General features: G+C 39.6%; 1 protein-coding gene across 18 annotated transcripts in view; it reads left to right on the top strand.

Moving 5' to 3' along the window:
- NCOA2 (nuclear receptor coactivator 2) overlaps positions 1-21,415 on the top strand; it is a 300,567-nt gene that overhangs the window by 179,790 nt on the left and 99,362 nt on the right. The window lies entirely within an intron of this gene.

Below are 21,415 nucleotides of genomic sequence, written 5' to 3'. Positions count from 1 at the left end.
TCTAGGTAAGAGGTGATAAAGACCTGAACCACAAGCAACAGTGATTATCATAGTGATGAGAGGGGAGACTTGAATCTGTAAGAGGCAAAGGCATATGATGGATGATGTGATGGGGAGAATATAGAAGTTTAAGGATGATGTTTGGTGGGTGGATGCTCTTTTCAGGTGGGGCGATTTTAGGGTGGGAGAAGGAATGGATGAGCTCAATTCAGTGAACTGACCCCTAGCTGAATTTTTGAGGTGGAACATTTGAGAGGTGATGGCTGGAAAGCAGGATTTGGGAAACCATGGAAGTGAGTGACACCGCCGGAAAGAATGTGAAGCAGCGGTTCTTAATTCTGTTTGAACACTTGAGTGGCCCAGAGAGCTTCTAAGCAAACTCCTGTGGTCAGACCACACCTCTAAAGTATCAGATTTAATGGGTCTGGAGTGGTGTCCTGATCAGTTGTGTTTATCAATATGTGTTTTTTTAAAATTGTGGTAAAGTATGCATAACATAAAACTTACTGTTTTAACTATTTTTAAATGTACAGTTCTGCAACATTAAGCACATTCACAATGTTGTCCATTTGCAGAACTTTTTGTCATTTCAAACAGAAACTCTAAAACTATTCAAAACTCCCATTTCTCGCCCTGGCCGGTTTGGCTCAGCGGTTAGAGCGTCGGCCTGCGGTCCTGAGAGACCCGGGTTCAGTTCCCGCTAAGGGCGCGTACCTCGGTTGCAGTTTGTTCCCGGCCCTGGTCGGTCGTGCGGGTGGCAGCCACTCGATGTGTCCCTTCACGTCGATGTTTCTCTCTCTCTCTCTCTCTGTTCCTCTCTCTCCCTCCCACTCTACCTAAAACAAAAAATGGAAAAATGTCCTCGGGTGAGGATAAAAAAACAAACAAACAAAAAAACTCCCATTTCTCCTTCTTTCCAGCCCCAGATAACCTCTGTTCTACTTTGTGTCTTTATAAAATTGACTAGGTACCTCATATAAATGGAATCATAATATGTGGCCTTTTGTGTCTGATTCCTTTCACTCATCATAATGTTTTCAAGTTTCATCCATGTTGTAGTATGTGCAGTAAACCCTCTTGTCTGTGGGGGTATGTTCTAATTCCCCCGGTAGTACTATGGATAGTACTAAACTCTATACATACTATGTTTTCACTAGACATACATACTATGGTAAAGTATAAGTTGTGAGGCTGAGTAATGCTGCTGTCAATACGGATATACATGAATCTGTTTAAGTCCCTGCTTTCAATTCTTTTCAGTTTATACGTAGAAGTGGAATTGCTGGATCACATGGTAATGTATCTTTTTTAAAGCTCCCCTAGTGATCTTTAACTATGCAGCCCCAGCCGTGGCCTATTTGGCTTAGTGGTTAGAGCATCAGTCTGTGGAACCAAGGATTGCGGGTTCAATTCTAATCAAGGGCATGTACCTGGGTTGCAGGCTTGATGCCCACCTTGGTTGGGGTCGTGCAGAAGGCAACCAATCTCTCTCTTTCCCCCCTTCACTCCCTCCCTTTCTTCCACTCTCTCTAAAAAAATCAACTGGAAAAATATCCTCGGGTGAGGATTAACAAAATAAATATGCAGCCATAGTTAAGAATTTATGATGTAGAACAAGGGTACTTAATCTGGAGGGTCCTTCAGTGATGGCCTTAGTGAGTTAGTAACTTCTTGGGAGAATTGTGTGCCTTATTTTGTATATAAGTGGTTTCATTTTTTGACTTTGATTGGATTCTCAGAGCAATTCTTCACTCCAAAATGATGCTAAGAATCACTGCAGAACATAATTTTAAAATAGACAAAGATTTGAATAGACATTCCCCAAATAAGATATGTGATGGCCAAATAAGCACATGGAAAGACGCCCAACATCATTAGTCATTAGGGAAACACAAATCAAACTAACAGTGAGATGCCATTTTATACCCATTAGGATGGTTAGAATTTTAAAAAAAAAGGAAAGTAACAAGTATTGACAAGGGTATGGAGAAGTTGGAACCCTCGGACAGTGTTAGTGGGAAAATAAAATGGTATATTTGCTTTTGAAAGCAGTTTGGCAGTTTGTCAAAAGTTAAACAGTTACCATGTGACTCGCCAGTTCCATTCCTAGGTATGTGTCCTACAGAACTGAAAGTATATATCTATCAAGAATTGTACATGGATGTCCATAGCAGCATTATTTTTAACAGCTAAAAATAGAAACAACCCAAGTGTTAATCAACTGATGAGTAGATAGACAAAGTGTGATGTATCCATACATTGGCATATTCGTCCATAAAAAAAAAAGGAATGAAATGCTGATATGTACAACAGTGTTGCTGAACCTTGAAATTATTATTCTAATTGAAGCAAGCAAGACGCACATGGCTACTTATTGTATGATTCCATTTACATGAAACATCCAGATTAGGCGGATCTTATGGGAACGGTTTCCTTTGGGTAAGGAAATGTGGAATTAGATGTGTTGACGGTTGCACATTTCTGTGATTTGTAGAAATGTCGAGGTTAAAAGGGTGAATTTTATGGCTTGTGAATTATGCCTCAATAAAGCTTTAAAAATAAATATTGAAAACAAGACAACTGAGGTGGGTATTGGGCTGAGATGGCAGCCTGGATAACTCCAAAGAGGAAGATCCAGTAAAAAAGATAGGAAGGAAGGAATCATTAAGCAGTTCAGGAGGAGGCCTGTAAAAATGATATGTCATGGAATCTTGGAATAGAGAGATTCAAGGAAGAATCACTGGGGGACATGATCATGAGTGACAGACACAGCAGAAAGGCTCAGTGACATAGTAGACAGTGTGCCAGAACTTCTGTGGGTCTGACTTCAGGTGTCATGAAAAACGGGTGGGAAGGCAGGTCCACGGGGTAGTGGGGGAAGAAATATAATCGTGGATCATGGAATGAGTGGAAGGGAATGGGAATAAACCACAGGCCTGTATTCCCTTATTTGTCTCAAAATTCAACAAACTCAGAAAGTGGAAAGGTTTCTGTAACTCATTTGGCAATAAAGCCTGACCTGAATGGATGTGAGGTGATTTATAATCTTCATTTGTCCCACTTCGTGTGAATATTCAGACATTTCACTGCATAAATAATATTGAATTGGATTGCAGAATGCTTCTACAAGCCCCTGTGGGGATGTTATGACATACGGTATATGCCACATAGTCTCTTTCTAAAATTAAACGTATCTTTCTATCTGATTCCTAAATTCTGTGGCCCCCAGTATTAGGAAGGGACCACAGATCTATAGTGTTTGGACAGCTTTGGACATGAAGGAAAGATGCAAAATTGGATAGTTGCTAAGGAAGGACTCAGGCTCAAGGGACATCTTTTTTTTTTTTTAAAGGATGGAAATGTCCTGAATACGCTTGCGAGTTAAAGCAGAGAGGAAGAGATTGAATATTTGTAAAGAGAAGCTTTGTAGCAAAGTCTCAAGGAAGGTGGGGAGGGAAATGGGAAATAGGGTTGGAATGGTTGGTGTTTACAAAAGAAGGGATCGCACATCCTCTGAGACACCAGGAGTGATGCAAAAGATAATGGTGGATATCTTTTAAGTTAGGAAGAAAGAAAGTTGAGTAAAATCAGATTGAATAGCCATTTACAGAAGTGGTCACAGAATGCTCCTACAGGCCCCTGTGCTGGAAGTAATTGTTGGGGTAAATAGATGGAGCTGATTTGAGAACAAGGGAAAAGATGGACAGGCAGGACGATGGGTTTAAGGCAAGCTTAGAAACCTTGAAATGTCTGTGGGGCCATTCTGCTCCTTGGCTGGATGATTTTCTCTATTAGTATTCAGCTTCCCACAGACAAGAGTGGAGAAATCCAGGGACTGAGTTTGACAGAATGAATTCTGTGAGAGGAGATGCATGAAAGGGAACTAATGGTTCTGGGGGCTGGCGTTGGGTCTAGCTCAGCGGTTACCAACCTGTGGGTCGCGATCCCTTTGGGAGTCGAACGACCCTTTCACAGGGGTTGCCCAAGACCATCAGAAAACACATATTTCCGATGACAATTCGTAACAGTAGCAAAATTACAGTTATGAAGTAGCAATGAAAATAATTTTATAGTTGGGGGTCACCACAACATGAGGAACTGTATTAAAGGATTGCGATTGAGAACCACTGGTCTAGCTAGATAGAGAAGGAAAGGAGTTGAAAGGGGCGTGGCACTTCAGTTCTTTATACACTGAGGATCAGTTATTGAGGAAGAAGGCAATAAGCAAACTAGTATGCTAGGAGGTTGTGGGCAAAATGTGGCATTCGAGTGGCAACAATTCTGGGTGATAACAGGATTCAGGGTATAATCATAGGAGGCAGTGGTTGAAGTGAAGTGGAGGTAAACTTTGTTGGAGTTGAGATGAATGAGGACCTGTGAGGATAGAGAGGTATGAGCTCATTCACATAGACTTTGAAGTCACTGAGGGTGATGACCAGATTTGGGGTCGATACAAAGAACTAATCAAATGCCAACATTTTTAGTACATGTGGAGGGTTAAGTGGAATGTTGGTACACTTCAGAACAACACATAGATAAGAGGGTGTTCTATTGCGTGGTTTTCAAAGGAGATGAGATTTTTATATAGTCCATCCTTGTAATAAAGCATAGCTTCATAGCGGCTCTGAAGAATGCACACAGAGGATGACACCCCTCCTGTCCCTAGTATGTGTGTAATGAGAAAACCAGCATCTCCTACTGGAATGGAGTGCAGGGAGGCCCATCAGGAGAGCTGGGAAGGCCTAACATTCTGTATTAGGGGAGAAGCACAAGACAGAATAAGAAAAGTGGGTGGTGACCAAATTGGAGGGAAGTTACATCTTTGCCCAAATCCAAAAATTGAATACACCACAATAAAAAGGTTGTGATGATTTTTTTCTTTTATTTCTTTGTTGTGTTATAGGTGTTTACATTATTTTAATGATAAAAGATATTGAATAAATAATGTCATTGTGCTGGTTCAGACCCTTTATTCTGGACTGCTAATATTAAGATTTTCTAAAAACTTCATCTTGTTATCACATGATGGCTATGCTTTGTGTCATCTGCTTATTTCATAAACAGATGCTTTTTTTAAGTCACTAGTTTGAAAAAATAAACTAGAATAGACTGGAGAACTTCTCTTTGTTTATAATAATCAGTTACTTAACACTAAGAATGTTATTCCACCAGCCTTGACTGATTCTCCATTGTCATCGAGCCCAGTAGTTCTAAATGTTGCTCTTCCTTCCCAATCAGTGCTGGGCAGGCTTCCATTGACCACCAGGGTCCTTCTGCAAGGGACTCTGACTTAGTTGGTCTGGGGCGGAAATCCATCTTTTTAAATTGTTTTCAGGTGATTCATTAGCAGTCAAATTTGGGGGGGGGGGACCACCAGCAGAACCCACCAACATTTTGCTTCCATCTCCACAGTAGCATTCTGTCAGATGCCTAGCAGAAGTGAATATACTGTATCTTAGCCATGTTCCTGATGCAACATTCTTCTGTCAAAGTAAAAATGAAATGCTTGTAAATATTTTTAAGATATTCAATATTAATAATCAGTTTAAATTATGAAATAATATCATGCCATAATCTTCAAATTAGCACAGTGTTTTAAAAAAATCATAATACCTATTACTATTGTGAATTCAGGTGAGATGGTAACTTGCATACCCTGCTGAGGTGATTGTAAATTAACATAGGCTTTTTGGAAAATAATTTGACATTATACATAGATTTAAATAGAGTCACCCCCCTTTGATCTAGTAATTACATTTCAGAGACTCTTGTGTTGAGACTGTTGATTATTGTTAATATCAGAGATGTGGATCAGTATTTATATAAAAGATATTTATCACAGTGTTATTTACAGAAGTAAAAAATGGAAGAAAGATAAATTATTATAGAAAATGGTTAAATGTTTCATAGTATCTTCATATGATCGAATATCATAGAGCCAGTAAAAATTATGTTTATAAAGACATTAAATATCATGGAAAATTTTAGTGTATCACATTAAGAAAAAAATGAACAAAAAAGCATCTATAAAATTTATTAGTCATGCCCTGGCTGGTTTGGTTCAGTGGTTAGAGCGTTGGCCCATGGTCCAGAGAGACCTGGTTTCGGTTCCCACTAAGGGCATGTACCTCAGTTGCAGTTTGTCCCCGGCCGTGGTAGGTGTTGTGTGGGTGGCAGCCAGTTGATGTGTCTTTCTCACATCGATGTTTCTCTCTCTCTCTCTTCCTCCCTTTCTCCCTCTCATTCTGTCTGAAGATGAATGCAAAAGAGTCCTTGGGTGAGGATAAAATAAAATAAAATTTATTAGTCATGTGCTGCATAACAATATTTTAATCAACAGTGGACCAAATATACAACAGTGGTCCCATAAGACTATAATGGAGCTGAAAAAATTCCTATCACCTAAGTGACATTGTAACATAATAGCACAATGCATTACTCACATGCTGTTGTAACAAACCCAATGCACTGCAACACATACAATTATGTACATAACATGATACTTGATAATTAAATAAATGACCATGATACTAGTTTATGTATTTATTATACTTTTTATTGTTATTATAGAGCATGCTCTTTCTACTTATTAAAAAAAAAAAAGTGTGCTGTAAAACAGTATGCCATGTTACGCCAGCAGCATCCTCACACATCTCCTGTTTACTGAGTCTCTTGATTGCATCATTTTCTCTTGTACTTGATTTAATCTCATGTTGTTTTTTGTACTAACCTGCTGTACAGGCTTGTAGTCTAGAACAGTAGGCTATCCATCTAACCTGGGTATGTAGTTGGATACACCATCTAGGTTTGTGTACGTGCACTCTGTGGTGTTCGCACAATGACAGAATCATCTGATGACGCATTTCTCAGAATGTGTCCATGTCATTACATGACGCTGACTATATACAGTTTGTGTTTAATTGCATATGGACATGCAACATATTTTAGAATACTGAGCAGAACATTTTTTTATAGTTAAAGGTGATTCTCTGGGTGGTAGGAATATATGCAATTTTATTCTTTAACATTTGTATCTTCTAAATTTTCTACTGTGAACATGTATTATTTTTATTAAGCAAAAGTAAAACTTTAAAAAATATAATTCTTACTCTAATATTTTAGGAAATAGAATAAGGAAAATTCACTTGGGATGAACTGTTGTTAGAGAAGTCCTTCTTGCTCATAATAATCGCCAGTGTGTTTTCTAAATACTTACAAGCCATCCATCCATTCCATAATTTTGCCCAGTTATCAGCATCAGCTTGTGGGGCTTTTATTGTTGTTTGCTGTTTCTTGTTTTTAGTAACAGCCTTATTGAGATATAATTCATGTAATGTAAAGTTCATTCTTTTAAAGGGTACAGTGCTTTTTAGTTTGTTCACAGGTTGTGCAGCCATCTCTACCCTCTAATTTCAGAACATTTCACCAACCCCCAAAAAAACCCTGTACTCGTTAGCAGTCACTCCCCATTTTCCTTTCCCTTAGCCCCTGGCAACCACTAATCTACTTTCTGTTTCCATGGATTTGCTTATTCTGGATGTTTCATTGAAATGCAATCATACAGTGTGTGGCCTTTTGCAATATCCTATTAGCTAGTCTTAAGCTCCTCCTACCTACACTGCCAGAAATGTCATTTATGATTCTACCGTGCTGATCTTTGATCTTCCTAGCATAACTGATTTTACCACCTCTGGCTCAAAACTTTTCATTAAGCCCATGGTTTATTTAATCAACAGGAACTAGTACTGATCTAGCATTTAAGGTTTTCTGTATTCTGACTCTACAAAGCAGATACTTAAATATCTGGTAAATAAATGAATTCAGTGAATAAAATGTACTCTGCCTATCTCTCCCTTTCCTTCTCCGTCAGAGAAGAAGAGAATTACTACCAGTTAGTCCCATTTCAGGTCACTGATGGAACGAGAAAGGTTCTTTCCAAAGTTCAGAGCCGTGATTTGTCAACCTCAGCAGGCTTCAGATCTCAGAAAGGGCTTGTTCCTCATTCAGGCATGCTGGGCTGGAGCTAGAGCATGCCTTTCTGACAGTTCCCAGGTGACACCTTGAAAAGCAGAGTTCTGTGGCTGTCTTGGTTTAGGTAGGGTGCAGCCAGCACCATCACCAGAGCCTCCTGGCAACTTGGGAGGAAAGGAGGTTGGAGGAGGAGGAGGGAATGACCCAGGCTCCCCAGTGCAAGTCGTGTGGCCATGCAGTCTCACCCAGCAAGTCCAGCCCAGCCTTGCTGTTCATTAATTACACCTTTATGGCGCCCTGCAGGTAGTATCTCCTATTTCTTCACCCACCACCCAGCTACACTTTGAAAAATTGTACCTATTCTTTAAAACCCTGTCCTGGCCGGTGCAGCTCAGTGGATCGAGCATCCTCCCCCACCATGGACTGAGAGGTCCCGGTTCAATTCCTGGTCAGGGCACATGCCTGAGTAGTTGTGGGCTCGATCCCAAGTAGGGGGTGTGCAGGAGGCAGCCAGTCAGTGTTTCTCTCTCATATTGATGTCCCTATCTCTTTCTCCCTTCCCCTGTAAATCAATCAATCAATCAATCAATCCCAGCTCTGTTGTTAAACTCTTTGCCAAGACTCTCCACAATAAAAAATAATTTTCTTCTCACTAGCCCTTTGTGTTTTTCATGTATGCAGTATTCCATGTAAGTTTGTTTCTTCTTCCTAAATGTTTGATTTCTTGAGATAAGTTCTGTTTCTTACTCAGGTTTGTATTGCAGTGTCCATGGAGCACGTGCTTTGCCTGTAGCACCTGCTCAGTAATTATCAGTGTACTTAAACATCAGAAGGAAAGAAATGCAAATCGATTTTAAAATTATAATCCTATAACTTAGGTCATACTTTTAATACCAAAAGGAGACATGTATTCATTAATAACTTACCCTTATAAAACTTAATTATCTGGAGCTGATATGTACTTTGTCCTTAGTAATAGTCTTTCCTCTAGATTTTGAAACATTGGCCTAAAACAAAACACCAAACTAAGGAAATCATCATGGGCCTGTGTAGAGCACATGTGTGTTATGGTATCTCTGAGCGCTAGCTTAGTTTTCTCCACATCATCTGACCCAATTGGAACCAGGATTCACGTTTCAGTTGAATGAATTTGTATCCATTTGATTTGAGTACCAGACAAAAGGAATAGTTAGCTGTTTCTGCGGTGTCAGGCAATTATCTTAATTTCTTTAAAGTTTTATTTTATGCTCATTGCTTGCCTATTATGGTTAAATAAGTTGCCAGCAATCTTCCAGGGTATAGTTTTTATAAAACAAGTATTCTGTACTCTCTCAATACAAATATGTTTGAGGACTAATAATAATTTTTTTTAAAAGATAGAGAACAGCCCCTGGCCAGTTTGTCTCAGCAGTTGGAATGTCGCCCCAGGTACCAAAGAGTCTTGGGTTCAATTTGGGTCAAGGGCACGTTGTTACCTTAGTTGCGGTTCGGTCCCCGGCCCTGCTTGGGGTTCTTGGGGTCGTGGAGGAGGCAGTCAGTCGATGTGTCTCTATCACATCAATGTTTCTCTCTCTCATTCTCTCTCCCTCCCTGAGGAAAAATATCCTCAGGTGAGGATTAAAAAAAAAAAAAAAAAAAAAGGTAGAGAACAACACATTCTACAATAGAAGGAAGTTGTTACAATCTTTTCATTGCGCATTCTAGACCACCCTTATTTAGTCCACTGAATTATTTGTAATACTTTTTAAGCTTATTTGGGTTTCAGTTTGTATTAACTACCCAAGGACTAATTAGAAGCTACTATTCTTGTGTTGTTATATTTAGTTCCACAAAATGCAGTAACTTTCTGTCTGAAGTTATGAAAGGGAAGAAACCCTCCACTCTCCTGGACAACCTGCTCTTCACACGTCCAAAAACTGGGGGCTCCCTGACCCTTATCCTGCAGCCCGCGGACTGGGCTCCTTTGTAATCAGAGTACTAACAGTATGACTACTTCTGCTGAACGCCATTTGTGTGTCCCAAGTTTGAAATTTAAGCTGAAATATAAATTCTCACAAGCTACAGTGGGCAGATTAGTTTTGATAATCACCAAAACCCAACATTTTAGAGGAAAAAAAATGGTTAAAGTAAGTGTTTTGGCTCATATTTTTAGATACTAAGGTAATTTTTTAGTTTTTTTAAAATAATTATTGTAAATAACTTTCTAAATTCTAGTAATTCTCAGTAAAGCATTCTGTAGGTATGTGTTATTTGCAAACAAAATACTTAAGTTGGCTTATTATAATAAGACCAAATTGGATTTTTTTTTTTTTTGACAGGGGCCTCTGTTGATCTGAGGTTGCCTTTTCTATTTTTAATGGCAATTGTTGTCTCATAGCAAATACTGCTCGGAGTTACTGTAATGATCTGACCAAAAGAAAGCTTGTATGAATTTATATGGTGAAAAAACTGGGTCAGGTCCTTCCACCAAATAAGTTTTTCCTCCTTGCTCATTTTCCACTTCTGTAAAAGAGGGGTAGAGAACAGAGAAAGAGCATTTAATAAAAAAAAGAGTATGTCAGCCCGACCAATGTGGGTCAGTGGTTGAGCATCGACCCATGCACCAAGAGGTCTCCAGTTCAATTCTCGGTCAGGGCACATGCCCAGGTTGTGGGCCAAATCCCCAGTGGGGGCATGAGGGAAGTGGCCAGTCGATGTTCTCTCTCATCGATGTATCTCTCTCTCCCCCTCTCCCTTCCCCTCTCTCTCTAAAAATCAATAAAGGGGGAAAAAAAAAGTATTTCAGAAAAAAGACTTCTTATACAGGCTTTACCCTAGTAAGGCAACATGATTTAAACTTACAAAAGGGGCCATAATATGTCCCTTGTTTCTTCTTGAACCACAAGCATTTAAACTGGATCTTATACTTTGTCCTTGAGACATGCTTAAAACTTTGCCTCTGCTTTGTTTTCCTGTTTGATTAGAGATTAAAAAACTCATGAGAAAGTTTAGAGTTAAGTAAGCGTGAATGAGAAAAAGGAGGGGGAAAATAGTATCTTAAGTCTCATCTCTGACACCCAGAAACTGAAGGGGAAGGCAGCAGTGTGGGCCAGCCTGGGGCCTGAACAGGGCTGGCTGGCTCATGATGATAGTAGATGCCTAGAGGATACCCTACAATAAAGGAGAAAGAGTGATTTTAATTGTATGTACTGTGGCTGGGGACTAAGAATACGGGGACCTTTGCTTCCTCTCTGTGGGATCTAGAAAGGCTTCGGGAAGAGGATGGCTTTTGAGCTGAATTTGAGGTGAGGTTTTCCTAAGGAAATTAGTAACCTTTGCTGAAAGGTGTCTGTAATTTAGGTGTTTTTCTTGCTTTAAAAGAGTTACATCTATAGGAGAATAAAACATGAGAGAGTTCCTAAAGTTAAGGAATAGAGGGTGAAATATGAGGAGCCCAAACGACCAAGCCTCCCTCCCTCTGTCCTTCCTGCTTTCTCCCCTTCTCCTACCTCCTTCCTTTCTTCCTTTCTGTAAACTCATAAAAGTCTGATATATTAATAAAAGGAAATTTGGAAAATACAGAAATAAAATTACACCAATAGTGCCCCCCCCAAAAAAAATCTAACTGCTAATGTTTTGGGTGAATTTTCTTCCTATTTATTTTCTATAAATTAATTTTCCTTTCCAACTGGATTCACGGTCAGCTTACATTATTTCACAAACATTTACATGCTATGAAACTCAACTGACAATAATATCTGACATTTATTAAATAAGCCCTGAATAGGTGCCAGTATCTGTTCTGTGCCCATTACATTTCATGCTCTCAACAAATTTAGAAAGGAATGTATTATTATTTCTATAGTTTTAGCAATGAAGAAACTTAGGTGCAAAGCAGACAATGAACATAATTAACATAACTAATATGTGGTATTCCTCCCAACACAAACCAGAGTTGACATGGAGGATGTGCTCTTAGCCACTACATTTTATAACTTTTCATGAATTTTAATGGTTGCATAATAAAGAAATTCTATTATGAATCCGGAGAGTTCTGTTAGAAAGGCCTCTGCTCAGATGTTTCTCTTTCAAGAACTCTCCTGATCACCTATTTAAAATAGCACCCCTCACCCCCATCTACCTTGTACTCTATCCTTAACTTACTTTATTTTTCTTTATAGCACTCATGACTACCTGATACAGTAAATGTTTGTTTGTTTGTTTTACTATATCTCCTTTCCCTCCTTCCTGGTTTTTTTTTTATCCTAACCCGAGGACATTTTTTCATTTTTTGATCAGATAGAGAGGGAGGGAGGGAGAGAGAGAGAGAGAAACATCGACATGAAAGGGACACATCGAGTGGCTGCCCCACACACAACCCAACCAGGGCCAGGGACAAACTGCAACCGAGGTACATGCCCTTAGCAGGAACCTAGCCCGAGTCTCTCTGGACCAAAGGCCAATACTCTAACCGCTGAGCCAAACCAGCCAGAGCCCTCCTTCCTCGTTAGAATATAGAATATAAAAGTCATGGACAAAGACTCATCTGTTTTGTTCATTGCTGTCTCCCCCAATACCTAGAACCATGCATGACACCTAATAGGTATTTAATACTTTTTGAATGATTGAGTGTCCCCTGCCTTCAGGTTAGCTTGTAAATTCTGAATTCTTATCAACCTCTGTTGGGACTGATAAACTGGAATAACCACCTGCTTGAATCTGCCCCCATCCCCACCTCCGTGCTGTCAATCACCTGTCAATCACAGGACTGATGAGGCTGTTCACCAGTGCCCCAGTCTGGTGGGCAACTGCAGAACACCCCACACTTCTGCCACAACGGTAGAGAGCCAGCTTCTTATCCAAACTGGTTTATGCCAGTTATATTTGTTATTGTAATTGCATGCTTTAATTAAATATTATATAACTGATTAAGTATGAGTTTGAAAAGACATATGTTTCTATATGTTTCTATTAAATTGCTTTGAAAAACTCAGTCAAATGGACAAAAATTGCTGCCAAATAGGTATATGCAGCACATCTATCTGAGATTGGGAAAAATAATAAAAATCAGTACCTCATAAGCTCTTAAAATAAATCTTAGTGTCTATAAGTTCTAGCTCTATTTTAATAAAAATTGGCAATAGTATACAGTGCATTAATGATAGATAAGATGTATGCAAGAAAGACAGTGTGAAACTCCAATGGAGACTGTTAGCTCAAATGTATATTTTTATGTTTAAAGTTAAAAGGAAATGATTAAAGTAATAGGTATCATTTTCTAGAATTGCTCTTGATAACTGACCAGTTACTACTTTTGATTCTATAGGAAATTAACCAGTTACTACTTCTGATTCTATAGGAAAATAGGCTTTTACTATTTTGAATGAAATTCTGCATTCTTGGTACACTAGAGACAATTCCTAACTGGTTTTATTATTTCAGTAATAACATTAATTCATTAACAGTAATACTTTATTTCTCTTCAGGAAATAAATTTTTGATAAGCTGAGGCCTGATTTCCTTTCTGCATTAGAGTATGAGCTTCGGGAGGACAGGGACTTCTGTCTTTTGTTCACAGCTCTCTGTCCAGTGTCTACCACAGTGCCTAGTGCATTATTTATTGACTAGATAGATGAATGATTGTAAAGTATGTACGTTTGTTACAGAAAGAAGTGTTTTGTATTTTACATTGATATTGCTATATTTTTAGCAAAAAGAAACATTTTCAAATTAATATATCTATTGTTTATAAACTTAAAATTAAATGCTTTATATAATAGACATAAGTTTATGTTTCTCTCTTCAATGAACATGTTGAAGTACAGGAACCTATGAATGGGGAATATAATCAGTAACATTGTGGTAAGTTTGCATGGTGACAGGTGATCGCTAGATTTAGTGATGTGATCACATTGTAAGGTATAGAAATGTTGAGTCACTGTATTGTACACTTGAAACTAATATAATAGTATATGTCAACTGTATTTAAACAATAATTTTTAAATGTATAGGCTCCTCAGTGCTCATGTTGCAGTGGTTAAGAATTGAATAACTGATTGGATTCTCATGTGAGCTCTAAAATCTCCTGTGTGGCCTTGGTCAAGTTGCTTTCTCTCTCCTGTACTCAGTTTCCTCATCTGTAAAGTGATGAGAATCATCAGTTGTTACAGGAACCAAAGGAGCTCATATATGTAAAGTACATAGAGAATGCCTGCCAAGATGGTTCACACTTAGTAAATGCTAGTTATTATCATTACACCTGAATTTGACTCCTGGCCTGTATTTTTTTTTTAATCTGGTGATTTGGGCAAATTACTTATGGAAATAGGTCAGAGAGGTTAGATCATCTGCAAGGGGTGTGTGTGTGTGTGTGTGTGTGTGTGCGTGTGCGCATGCATGCACACACACATATAAAAAGTAAAAATGTGGGTGATTAAGCAACAAAATTATGTGCAAAGTGCTTAACTCATAATAAGCACAGTACTCAATAAATGTTAGCCAAAATAAGCAAACAGCGTCATATGGAAGAGGGTACTCATTTATTTAAAATTTTTTTACAACTCAAATAATAATAATAATACTTTATGCAGATACAGGCTGTCTTGCCTTTGCCATTTCAGTAAGTTTTTCTCATAGATTAGAAAGGTTTTTTTTAATCTCATAGAGAAGTTTAAAATGGGTTTCACAGTAACAAAAGATCATTGGGTTTTAATCTGGACAAGTTTTGAATCTCAAACACAAGTACTTCTTTCCAGGATACTAGGCCGGCAGTGAAAACTGGTTTTCTGAATATTAATAGGGCCTAAGTACACTGGGCTTGACCGGGAAGGACATGCTTACATTATGCAAGGAATGCAGCTTCTTCCCTGGATGTTTTCTCATTTGAGGCCTATTAAAACCTGGTCTTGCTATTCCTGGCCATATTAGCACCGCTGACGTCGCTGGAATATAAGCGGCCCAGTGAGTGGCTATATTAAGGAACGGGGCCTGTGAGAATTGAGAAAGTGGAAATCATCTTGTCCCCTGATGTCACACTAGACATCCCCCCTGTTGATGATGACAATTTGCATCAGCTCACCACTACTTACGGATTCTGCACTGAATTTTGCTAAGAGAAGACTTGAGAGGATTTTTCCTTCTTTAAGAGGATGCAGATGATGGAAACATTACAGCAAAATATTTATGTAGCCAGTGAGCATGAACTTAGCATTGATGTGATTATTGCAGCAAGCGTTCCAGAGCGGCTGCTGCCCATTTACAGCCTAATGTGTTTATTACAGTCTTCCCGGTGGCATCTTGAAGTGTCTTCCAGCTAAAAAATTCATGAGGATTATTGGCTTTCACTCAGAAAATGGAATATGTCTTTGAGTCACTGTCTAATACACCACTTGAAAGCCATTATACAAAAGTAAATCTAAGAGTGGCACATATTGAAAAGGAAGGAATTTTTAGCTTAAACATTTGTTTATACACTGTTGTTATTGTTCCAGGGAGTAAGAAAGAGCCCGAGAGAAGGTAGGTGCTGAAGCCATTTTACTCGGAGCAGAGTGGTTGTAGTTGTAGGGTGTGTTGTTTTCTTTCATCCCCTCTCCAGTGGTAACTCTTAGTGAGGTATTATTGAAAAACATATTCTAATAATAGTGGTGTGTGTTTGGCTTATTGTGGTTAATTTTTTTTTAAGTCAAGTATACAGTAAGTAGCTCAAAAGTTGTGAAATTAAACTGAGGAAGATTCCAAATAAAATGCCCTTTGTTCTGGATTTACTTGAAGCAGGTCTATTAAAACTTTACAACTGCTGTCACTGTTTGAATCAATGTGCACTTTTATGAGTCTGAATCTGTAAATACAAACTGTAATATGTGAGGTAAATTAAAATTTTATTGTATGAAAAGCAAGAAGCAATGTAGTGTTCTGTGAACATGAAGTTAAAAGTATTCTTATGTTCTAATAAAAAGTAATAATACTTGGGGAAAATAATATACTATTTTATTTTTTTTTTTTAGCTAAAATTTATTTTTGAAATATTGTATAGCATCTCTTATCACTGTGTGACATGCATCCCATGCTTGCCAGTAGGGAGAAAATATTTTATTTTTCTATACTCTCGTCCCTGAATTGAGTAAATCCTCATAGGTCCACTTAATGTATTTGCACATTTGATGCTTCTTGGTTTGCTTGTTTGTATGGATCAACAATATATTCTTGCATAATCTGCTTATTTGCTGCAGAGAATATTATTTATCTTTTACCAAAAGTAGGTTATTGCCAAAATAACATTTGCTTGGGTAATTTTGCCCAGTTGACAGTATTTGGAAAGAGACGTTTCCCTCCTCTGTCAATTTGATGTCTCTACTCCTGTATCGTATTACTGATGTTCAAGGTTGGCCCACTTTGTTTTCTACCTTTCTCAGCCATCTAATCCTAAAAGCACATTTTGTGTATTTAAGCATTGATACCACTGTGTTTTCTTATACTTATCAGGGTCTGGCCCAGAAATTTTGCTTTTGTAACATACAGGGATCCCTTTTGCAACACAGTATAATTTGAGAGAGAAACTGTTTCAAGTTTAGAATGAAGAAATGTTTGCACTCCTGATAAAATAGTAACTGCCTCTTTAACTGTAGACTTCTGAGCCATGGAGGGCTCTGAAAGAGTATTCTTTCATAATGAATTTAATCGAATAGAAATGGAAAAGTGTCTTAAGTGAAGATTTATGTGCACTTTTAATATTACTTGAGCATTTCTTAGTCTTACAAAGTTTGTGAAGGGTCAGACTACAGATGACACCACAATGCCATATACTATCTCTTGTAAAGAGAGGGCAGGAGAACCTGGAAGGCCTTAGAAGCTGTAGAAGCCTTTCTGGTCTCATATCAAGAACTAGCTGATTTATCAGGCAGCTCCTCCTCTGGTAGACGTTGAAAAGAGAAGTTGTGTCAACAACTCCTTGTATGTCATTTCATTATAAATTTCACCCCAAAGTGAGTGATTTCAAAGAGGGCCTAACTTCGTGAAAACTATTTCTTAGAACTAGCAATAGAGATCTGATGTTTGACCACTTACTATGTTTTCATTTCAGCAACAGCATTATCCTTATTTATTATTTTACTGAATTGTTCAGCGTATGATAAATCTGACAGTTTTATAGGCCTTGTGTGGAAGATGGCCAGCACTGATAAGAGATAATATGCACGTTATCATTTGCATCAGTTCTGGAGGATTAGCGGCTTTCATGGTGTGAGGCTGTGTTGTGAGCAGCAGCTTCCTTGCTTCAGAAGTTACATCGATGAATCCATGCAGGAAGGGTACATTTTTTCAGTTGTGTGGAAGTTTAACTTTTTTTTTTTTTCTGTCATTATGCTAAGGATTTAACTGACATTGTTCGCCCCTCCCAGAATATTGTTACTGTAAAAAACTGTTATTCTTGTGCCAAAACTCTTGAAGGGGCCTGGTTTGTACAGGTTGCTATCAGAGGATAGCAGGGAGGGTGTGCTGCCCCTGTGTAAGCAGGGCTGTAGGTAACAAACAAGAAAGGACAGATTGAAACTTCTTTTCCAGTCTTGTCCTTTCACAACCCCCAACATCTGGGAGAAACTGTTCTCAGTGAGTGTAATTACCATCAGTTACGACCGAAGAGTTTGCTTGTGTCGTTTTCAGTCTTTCTGATTTACATTGAACAGTTTCAGAATTGAGTGAAATGCTCAAGAATTTTAATTTCCTATGAATGTCGAAAACATGCAGAAATTTTAAGAAACTCTTTGTTTAGGCCTGCTATAAAGTGAAATTTCAAAACCTTTATCTCCTACCTTTTCACTGGAAGTTATTATTTCACTTTGATCTACAAAAATGTGTTAAAACTCACCCATCCATACAGTTTCTTTTATTTTAGCTTAGTTTTTCATGTGTACATGCACACTTGAAGTCTGAGATCCATCTACCTATCTAATCTACCATTCTATCTCTTTGTCAGTTATCTGTTACTTGGGAGGGGAGGGATTAACTCACCTAGCCCCCAACCACGTATTCTGGTGTGAAATACTAACATTACTGCCAGTTGAACTCACATGGGCCTGAAGAATATCCATCAAGTCATCTAGAGTGGAGCAACACAGTTCTATTTGAATGCCTTGTTAATGAGGTTCACTGTTATTTATTTGGTTCATCCACAAAAGGGCAGGGCATAAATTCTGCTCCAGGATTACATCTACTTCTAGTCCTATGGCAGGCAAGAGACAGTGTAGGAACTGGCCACCACCTGTCACCACCATGCTTTCCCTCCTCCTTTCCCTGCTCCAACCCTAACTTTACTTCCTCTCCTTTTTATTCTACCTGAGAGTCTGTGGTTTTTTTCACCTTGGTTGAGGAGCAGTGATACAGGGGCATCCCCAGCCTGATTGTTATGGCTGGCAGGGTGCGTCCACCAGTCCTTTGCCAATTACTACACACACACACACACACACACACACGCACGCATGCACACACACGCCCTTTAACTTTGGTGGTTTATAGGTTGGTTGGCAACATGTACTGGGCATGCACAGCCCAGGAAAATTGCTCAGAAAGGGGACATATGGGGCAGAAACAGAAAAATCAGGATGTAAGCATCTTCGTAAAGCTGAATTTTTTAGGTTTTGAGGAAATGTATTTGAGGTATCACGTAATGAGAAAAGGGAAAACTTGGCCCATTAAAGGGAAACCAATGATGCTTTAAAGCTACAAATACAGTGGTGAGCCAGCCTTCAGTAGATATAAGTAAAATATAAACAGTCTGCTGGAGTGGTTTTACTGTCCACAGACCAGAACACGTTTGCTCCTTGCTTCACTCCCTGTCCCCTCCTAGTCCCCTTGTGGAAACACATTAGTGCCGTACCTTCGTGCAGAGTTGCAGTTATCCATGTCTATATTTGGGGGAGTTTAAAGGTAGACAGTGCTGATGCTAATGTTAAATCCCAGGCGGAGTATATACGACTTAGTAAAACGGTCACTTGTTGTAATTGTCTGTTGAAAGCTTTCTGATAGAATTATACTTTTTAATATACATGGCGAGACTTTTCCATCCATAAACTTATCAGTGTATACCTACTATAGGGCATTTTGTTATATACTGAGGGTTATATTTTCATGATAAAAATTTACTTAAATTCTTAAGATTTGTAGAAGGCTGCTTCCAGGGTGAAAAGTCCTGGAATTTGTTGTTGTTGAAAGCTTTCTTAGATTGGTTGAGTAATGGTTTTTTCTTAAATGCTTATGATTGAAACTCTAGGAATTGTGGTTCCTAGAGAAATACAGAAAATGAATATTTGTAGGGTATCATCAGGGAAGGGTCTGGTGTCCAGGCTTTTGCTCCGCCCTTGAGCTTCGATGCCTCCAGCAGCGCTAGCTCCCCTGCCCTCCAAGTAACCCAGGTGCGTCCTCAGGGCCAGCGCAGCACCTTCTCCATCCCAGCGGGCAAGGTGTTCTTCTCCTGTGCGTCACAGTACAGAGGAGCGCATACCATTGTATTACACCTTCACCTACTTTTACTTGTTTTTCCCAGATACGAATTTATCTCTTCTTCACCTTGTTTTCTTCTTGAGAGCGACATTCCTCGCATCATGAGCCTGGCCTGCCAAGGCCGCAGGCGGGCAGACTGAGTGAGTGCGTGATGTGTAGGGGAGAGGAAGGTCAAGTGTGGAAGCGCATGCAGTCCAGGCCTTGCTGCTTCCCCCACCTGACCTGGGACTATGGGATTCAAGGAAGAATGGCTTATGTGATGAGAGACCCTTTGCCATACACTTAAGTGAGGAGCAGGAGTGTGCCAGCCTGTGTATCGGTCCTAGTTCTGCCATTTGCTAATCTGCTCACCAGCCCTGTGCTGGAGATTCTACTGATTACCCCCATTTTACAGAAGAGGTCATTAAGGCAGGAGAGGCAACCTCTTAAGGTCCCACCAAGTGGTGGAGCTTGGACATGGATACTGGCCATTCGCTTCTTTGCTCTTCTGCTGCTCATAGTCTACTCTTGATGATTAAGTTATATCTGTAAATTTCTTGGTACATAGTAAATGCCAAATGAATAGTAACTAAATACAGATGATACTTGCTATCAGCCCAAAACTGTGACGACAGCACAGGGCCTTGGGACTTGGTTACACTACTCCTGGCAGCAAGAAGCTCAGGATTTGGCTTTCAGATTTGTCCTCTCCTACGTGACTGTTGAATACAGTGTGCAATTGGTGCAAACTCCCTCAACTGCTACAGTGTTTCTTTGCCCTATTTATACATGACTCCTAAAAAATTAACTCCGCTGCCCCCTTGGATCGAAGTTGAGGCCAGAGGAATGATTATAGTGAGACTGAGGATCCCAGATTACACAGAGGAAGCAGCTGGGCCGTTTGATGGGTAGGTGACAGTGATACAATGCTCACTTCCAGGTGGTGTTTTCTTAGCCCACCTCTCTTTTTTTCTTTCTTTCTTTCTTTTTTTTTTTCCTCTTTTGATTTTAGAGAGAGAGGACGGGAGAGGGGGAAAGAGATAGAAACATTGATGAGAGAGAACATTAATTGGCCACCTCCTGCATGCCCCTCACTGTGGATTTGACCCACAACTTGGGCATGGGCACTGACCGGAAGTCGAACTGGCGACCTCTTGATGCATGGGTTGATGCTCAACCACTGAGCCACACCGGCTGGGCACCTTCCTCTTTCTTGCTCTTGATGAACCTGTTGCTGTGTAGCATCTTCCTCAAATTCTTGACTGTGTACTGACTTGCCCTGTTCTCTGATTTTTCCAATCTGGAAAGGAAGAAAAGCTGCTACTGAAAGTAAAAGAGGGTGATGGTGATTTTAGGAGCCGGGGGGGGGGGGGGGGGGGGCGGGGCAGAAGGCAGGGGGAAATAGCATAGAATTTTAACTCTAGAAGAGATTTTTTTAAATGTGTTTTTTTTTATTTTTTTTTATTTTTTATCCTCACCCGAGGACATTTTTCCATTTTTTGTTCAGATAGAGTAGGGGTGATGGGGGGGGGATGGAGAGAGAGAGAGAAACATTGACGTGAAAGGGACACATCAAGTGGCTGCCACCCGCACGACCAACCAGGGCCGGGGACAAACTGCAACCGAAGTACGTGCCCTCAGCGGGAACCGAACCCGGGTCTCTCCGGACCGCAGGCCGATGCTCTAACCACTGAGCCAAACTGGCCAGGGCTAAATGTGTTTTTATTTGTTTAGAAAAACAGGAAGGGAGAGGGAGAGAGAGAGATAGAAACAAAGATTGAGAGAGAAACATGGATCGGCTGCCTCCTGCACACCTCCTACTGGGGATTGAGCCCGCAACCGGGGAATGTGCCCTGATGAGGAATCTAACCAGCAACCTCTTGGTGCACTGGCACGATGCTCAAACAGCTGAGCCACACCAGCTGGGTGCTAGGAAAGTCTTTTAAATACTAGCTAAGACCTTTGGGCTGCCTTTTATTTAGTTAGTTTATTG

The sequence above is a fragment of the Molossus molossus genome, unplaced genomic scaffold (assembly GCF_014108415.1).
Source record: "Molossus molossus isolate mMolMol1 unplaced genomic scaffold, mMolMol1.p scaffold_m16_p_16, whole genome shotgun sequence".
Taxonomy (NCBI): Eukaryota; Metazoa; Chordata; class Mammalia; order Chiroptera; family Molossidae; genus Molossus; species Molossus molossus.
Note: the sequence above shows the minus strand (reverse complement) of the source record. Positions and strands in the feature narration are given on the sequence as shown.